Source organism: Dendropsophus ebraccatus, chromosome 7 (assembly GCF_027789765.1).
Source record: "Dendropsophus ebraccatus isolate aDenEbr1 chromosome 7, aDenEbr1.pat, whole genome shotgun sequence".
NCBI lineage: Eukaryota > Metazoa > Chordata > Amphibia > Anura > Hylidae > Dendropsophus > Dendropsophus ebraccatus.
Genome location: NC_091460.1, coordinates 24,367,441 through 24,374,409, shown reverse-complemented (window position 1 = coordinate 24,374,409; position 6,969 = coordinate 24,367,441).

The window sequence follows — 6,969 nt, the reverse complement described above, 5'->3', positions numbered from 1 at the left end:
ATAATCTGTGTAGATTTCAGTGACATAACATCGGCAGCCTATCACTGACATTCTGCCTGTGTACCGGTACATGCAGCATCTCAGGCTCTATATATCTACCGGAGCTACTGAGGATCTGTAATTAACTCACATTGTACATTATATATTAAACTCACCAGATGCGTCCAAGTCTTGAATTAATTGTGTTATATATTAATTTTTCTTTCTTTTTTTCTTTTCTTTATGTGACTTAGTAAAATAACTTTGTTAACTTTTTGATAATCAAGGCTCATAGAAGCTTAAAGGCCAAGAACATAAGCAAAATATCACTAATAATAATAATAATAATAATAATAATAATAATGATAATAATATTATTATTATTATTTGAGCGGACATACAGTAATAACAAAGAAAATCACTTTGATATTTCGGCAGTTGGCTTATCAGCCTTTAACTCAGTGTCGCTCCACTCCGGGTGTCAAGAAAAGCTGGATCCAGTCCTGGGAAACTGGGAGAAGTTTCCCAGAACTGGATCAAGCTTTTGCAGGCACCCGGAAAGGAGCGGCATGGAGTGGGACTGAGTAATAAACCAGCCAGCTGACGACAAGGTGATTTGCTTTGTTATTACTAGAGATGAGCGAGTAGTACTTGATTGAGTAGGTATTTGGTCGAATACTATACTATTCGAAATACTCATTTTCTATTGAGCGTCCATCCAAAAATGCAGTAAAAATCCGATGTTTATCCCACCTTCCCTGGTGCCTTTTTTGGACCAATAACTGTACGGGGTGTTGAGAGGCCCTAGGAGCACACTGGCATTGCGAGAACAGTGTCTCCATTCATTGGCTGGCTTACTCATGTGACCTCCAGAGTATAAAAACTTGGGATGTCCTGCTCGTCATCAAATGCTGTGTTGGACCTAGTCAGGGAGAGAGGCTGCTGCAGGGAAAGGGATGTTTTAGCTGATTGTAGGCAAGAAAGACCACAAAAGACCTTGTTAGGGCTACTAGAAGAAACAGCACAGTATATTCCATTCATATATAGAGAGAGAATCGGCCGGCTACCTCCACAGCAGTTGCTTTACTCAGACAGACCTGCAGCTGGTGTGTATTCTGAAGGTGCTGCGCTGGGTTTAGTTGCTCCCACACTATAACTGTTTCAGGACAATCTAAGGGATAGGGGTTTTTTTAGAATAGGGAGAGTGTGAATTTAGCTGATTGTAACAAGGCAAGACCCCACAAACCCTTTCCAGGGGTAATACAATACACAGCATAGCGTATACATCTGCATATACAGTGAATTGGCCAGCTACCTGTACAACATATAGCTTCATTCATACAGCGGACAGAGTACCAGGCATCAGCCACTTATACAGGCAGGCAGTGTATAATTTTCCTCTATACATCTCTGTTGGCCTGTTACGTGTGACATCAAAATTGTCGCAGTGCAGTACATAGGGCTCTGTGCGGAGTAAAAAAAAAAAAAAATATATATATATATATATATATATATATATATATATATATATATATATATTAAAAAGGTGTTGTATATCCACTTTTCTACCTATACTGTATACGCCAGTGTTTGTTTAGCTACTGTTAGCTAAAAATTGTCACAGTACAGTACATAGCGTTCTATGCATGATACGTCCACTTTTCCACCTATACTGTATACGATAGGGTTTGCTTAGCTACTAATAGCTAAAAATTTTGTTTGAAGTGTATTGTCGAGAGGCTGTAATACTGCTGTCCCAGATGCATTGCAGAGGTGTTTGCATGAATTTCTGAGGTGTCATGGTGGACTTGGAAACCTAAATTCAACCACTTGGAGATCACCAAGTCACAAGTATTTTTCTCCCATAGACTTTAATGGGATTTGATTTTCGATCGAATAGTCGAATTTTGTGGTCTGCTCCAATCAAATTTCGAACTTTTGAATATTTCACTACTCTCTCATCTCTAGTTTTTACTGCATGTTCCCTCATCTCCTTTATTTATTCAAGGGATGGAACTCGTATATTGCAAAATGACCTCCAAAACTACAATTCCCCTCATGCTTGGACGGCACTGCTTTGATACAGACAGCAAACAGTTACACAACCGCAGGTTGGTTCACGGTCTATAGCCTGTAGGGTTGCATTTGTTGCAAAACTACAACTCCTATCTTACATGGCATGATGGAAAAAGCTGCCGAGCAATGGTCTAGATGGCACTGTTTTGGTCATGTGACCAAATATCCTCAGACGGAGCATGCACCGATGACAAGTCTTTTGCATTGACATAAGCCAAGGCCCAAGAAATCTACTGACAGTAAAATAGAGGTGCATAAACATAGGTAAATCGATTCACTAAATATCAGATTTGGACTGGGGTTAACAAAGCTTGATTCTTGAAAATCCAAATATTTCATGATTCATGTTTAGTGAATTACACAAAATAGATAGCATTTTAAACATAGAGGGAAGACTTGGAAAGCTGCCTCATAATTAGTTTCGATCAAACTGTTCGAGAAAAGTTAGGTTCGAGTCAAACATCTTGATTTTTTCGAACTCAAACCGAACATTTTACTGTTTGTTTAAGTTAGCGTTCGAGCGCTTTTTTGCCAGCCAATCTGTGCAGAGCACATAGAAGTGTCAGAAACGTCATTGCTGAGGTGTAGGGGCCTCATTGGCTGCTAAAATCACATGACCATCTCATATAAAAGTCACTGTGCTGCGTTCTGGACACCATTGTCTCCTCACTGACTTTTCTGTACAGACTGCTATCTCACAGATAGGTAGTGAGATTAGTGATATTACTGAGATAGGTAGTGAGATTAGAGAGATTAGGTTATGAGGTCATCAGCATATTACACACCCCAGTATGAAGTCCCCACCCACCTTTTTGCAGCTAGTCACCTGCTGAGGGGCCTGCAACTTGAGCTTGCAGAAATATTTTATTTATTAATAAAAATGTTATTTGTGTATGCAGTGTTTGTCTTTATATTTTTGCATTCCTATTTATCATCCACCTTGCTGAATGTTTTTCTCTATGGGACTCCCCAGTATATTACGCACCCCAGTATTAGGCTCCCAGCATATTACTCACCCCGGCATATCTCAGAACCGATCTGTCTCAGCCACTCTGGGCTTTTGTATTTGAGGTCAGACCACTTCCTTTGTATCTGCCCCCAATTTCTTCTTAGATTGAACTTCCTCCGTAAGCCAACTATTATTTTTTTCTTAATTATTTTTTTTATGCAAATTAGGATTCTGCACTGATCCCTTTGTGAGATCGTAATCCATACTGTCCATAATTTGTACAAGATATTTGGCCTCGGCAAAACCGAATAAGGGGGATCTCTGGGCCATGTTTCCTTGCAGCTTTGCCAACTTTCCTCATGGCTCTCCTCCCACTAACCTCACACACTGTAGCTGGGGCTGTGTACACACTCCCTGTAGTCACCATGTCTCCTCATGGCTCGTGTTTACCTCACACACTGCAGGGACTGTGTACACACTCCCTGCAGGCATGTTTGATATACTGAGTGGGACAGGGAGGGACAGGGCTGCACATATATCTACCATTACTGTACTCTATGAGGGAGCTGGGGGGATCACATGTAGTGGAGATCCTGAGGAGAGAATAACACCCTGGGCTGGGGGAGGGGAGGACACATACATGAAAAGGAGGATTATTCAGTATGGAGACTGTTTTGCTCCTATAATCTCTACATACAATGAACAGGTTTGTTTTTTGGAAGCACATGTTGGGGAATGGGCTGGAGCAGCTCTGTTATTTGGAGTATGCTCCTCCTTATTTGTAGTTTTTACTGTTTATTATTTTTAAATATTTATAGAGTTATTTATTAATTTGTTCTTTAGACATTTATTTCATATAACACGGTATGGGTCATGGCTTGTTGAATTTACTTAAAAACACATAAATAAATTGGCTGTTAGTGTTCATCACTCTATTATGGTTCAGTCCTTGGGGTCATAGAGATCATACTTTACATGCAGAAAACAAAAACATTGAGTGCTCTGAGCCTGGTGACTGTGGCTGGAGGAAAACGGTAATGGGCAGGCATGTCTTGTGATGAAACATGTTGCTTCAAGGACCTATTCTAGTGAATATGAATTATCCATTACTTTATTAGCTTGGCAGCCACTGCCTGGCACTGATCACTAAAGTTGAGTTTGATGTCCAACAATACTCCAAAGTCTGTTTCAGAAGCAGTTTTACACTGTGTTTTATTATTTAGAACATAACTGAACTTATTATTTCTACTGTTCAAGTGCATAACCTTACACTTGTGCACATAAAACTTAATTTGCAATTTATCTGCCCAAGCCTCCAGCTTCTCCAAAATTCCTCTGTATAATGATTGTCAGGGCTCCGGGGAACAAAGAGACAAAGGACAAGTGGGCCCTATGTCTAACACCCCCCACACTGTCCCTACCTACTTTTAGTGCAGGTCCTAACTTACCGTCCGCAACTGGGCGTCAGTCCCTGCACTCAAATAAGTGCAAAACACAGACAAGACACAGTACAGGTGAACAGGGTACAATGACAGTTAACAAGGCAAAGTCAAAAACACACACAGAAGGACTGGACCAAGAAGGCAGCAAGGAATGGAGAACCAAACGAATGGAGGACAAAAGCCAGAGATGCAACAAGGTAAACGGAGAAACAAAAGCCAGAGATAGTAGCAAGATAAACTGAGGACAAGGCAAAGAACACTGAGGACTAAGCGAGGAACACTGAACAAAAAGACAAAGAAAGGCAGGAAAAAGGCAAAGGGAAGAGGAAACAAGGAATACAGACTGCAGGCAAAAAAGGCTGGATCTAGCTGAACAGACAAGCTGGACAAAGCTATCAAGAGCCCAAAGTGAAAGGAGAAAACAAGCTATAAGGGAAAAGAAGTCCTGGACTTCAAGCTGATAGGAAGAGCAGGAGAAACACACAAGAGAATCACAGAAAGCCAGAGGTGAAGAGATCTGTCATTCAGAACACAGCGGAGACAATTAGTGAATAGACCACAGCAAAGAAAGTGTAGGGAGAACTGAGAAAACATGGACCGGATTACAGAAGACATAAGCAAAAAACAGAACAAAACCTGGCACGGACTTAATACCAAAAGAGCAGTCTGTGGCGCAGAGGTCGGATCTTCACCGCAGAGGGTGGCACTGATGCTTTTTCAGGCACAATCATGACAATGATATTATCCTCCCCTGTGGTGATTACTTTACCCAGTTAAGTGTCATCAGAAAAAAAAAATGGAAATTCTACTCTGTAGCCCCTCTAAAAGACCATGAATAAACATATTAAAAAGGAATTGCCCCTTTACTGACCCCTGTGGTACTTCACTAGTAAATGTAAACAGAGTATGTTCCATCAATAACCACCCTCTGGCCCATGTCTACCAATGAGGAGGATTTCCAGATTAAAACCAGTGGCTGGAGAAACCCCCCAATTGTGTTAAAGAAATACAGCCACCAAGATGGAATAACAGCAGGTGACAAAGGTTCAATTAGAAGGGTGACCCTGGATTGCCAGCCATGGAAACTGCATTAAAGGAGAAGTCCAGTGATTTTAAATATTTGAAAGCTGGCAGGGGCATGGGAGGTAACATAAGAACCAAGCACAACTTCCCTCTCCAAATGCCCACGAAGTGCAGCACCATTGGCCCTGGCACCCCCACCAGAGGACATTTTCTCCCGAGTGGTGATGATGTCACCACATGGGGAAAATGCAGATCCTGCTGATAGACAGCCCTGGCTGATCTGGGCATGGGTTGAGAAAAAGATCCCGGAGCTAGGCGGAGGTCCCTAAGCAGTGATCCAGCACTGGAGAGGCACAGGGAGAGGTGAGCAGTGATGGTTAATATGTTTTCCAACTGCCCTTTCTGTTTCAATTTTTTTTACAGCGCCAGACTTCTGGTTGGTGTAAATCCACATTATTTGCAGTTTTAACTGCATTATCTTATTCAAAGTGAATTATTATATATTTTATATATGATACCTTGATGTAAGAATAACGTGGATTGAGAGATTTTTGCAAGAAGAGCTCACAGTTTTTCAAAATTGTAACTTGGTTTAAGAGCATAGCTTTGGTTTAATAGCTCCCTGTACTGGGTGGGAGGGGGAGGGAGGGAATATGGTCTGCATAGCGAGGGCTACAGCACAGTACTCTGACTCAGGAAGTCTTCCTCATCTTTCAAATCATGACAGATCCACTTCAGGCTGGGGCATGTATCGGGGACAGGACTGTGGGGGTAATCTCTTCATAACTGTAACCCCTCTCTACCTGGACAGAGGGTGCTGCTATACTGTGCCCACATCTGCCCTGCTCATTCTTTCCTGCAGTCTCTGTCAGCCCTTGTGTTTCCCATCCTCTCCATTGCTGCTATAATGTGCTTGCACTTAAACTCAGCCATTTACACTGCTGATATAAAGTGCCTGCACTTACACTCAGCTATACACACTGCTGCTATAATGTGCCTGCACTTACACACTGCTATATAGAAAGATTTATGTTACTCTGCTCCTGCACAGCTTTGTGATTCTCACTTCCTGATTGGTCCATGGTGAACACACCCTTCTTCCTCATTGCTGTCATGTGACCACACAGACCTCTGACAGCAGCCCTGCTTCTCTATTCTAGCCTGTTGTACTACACTCCTGCATTATGGGGATCTGCAGTTCCATCCTGTATCTACAAAGTGCTGCTGTTTTTCTCAGGTTTATGCACATACTATACATTATACTCCACATGCTGATTGCTATATTGTACAGTAAGTTATAATATCACATATTTAGCTCTTTCTAAATGTTTGCTTCATTCGTTTTACTAATTATTATTTTGGGGTGTGTGGAACCTATAGTCTGTATTTCAGTTATTTCTTATGGGAAAATTTGCTTTGGTTTAGAGCGGATTTGGATTACAAGCTTGGTCCCGGAACAAATTATTCTGGTTATCCAAGGCACTACTTCATGAATTTGAC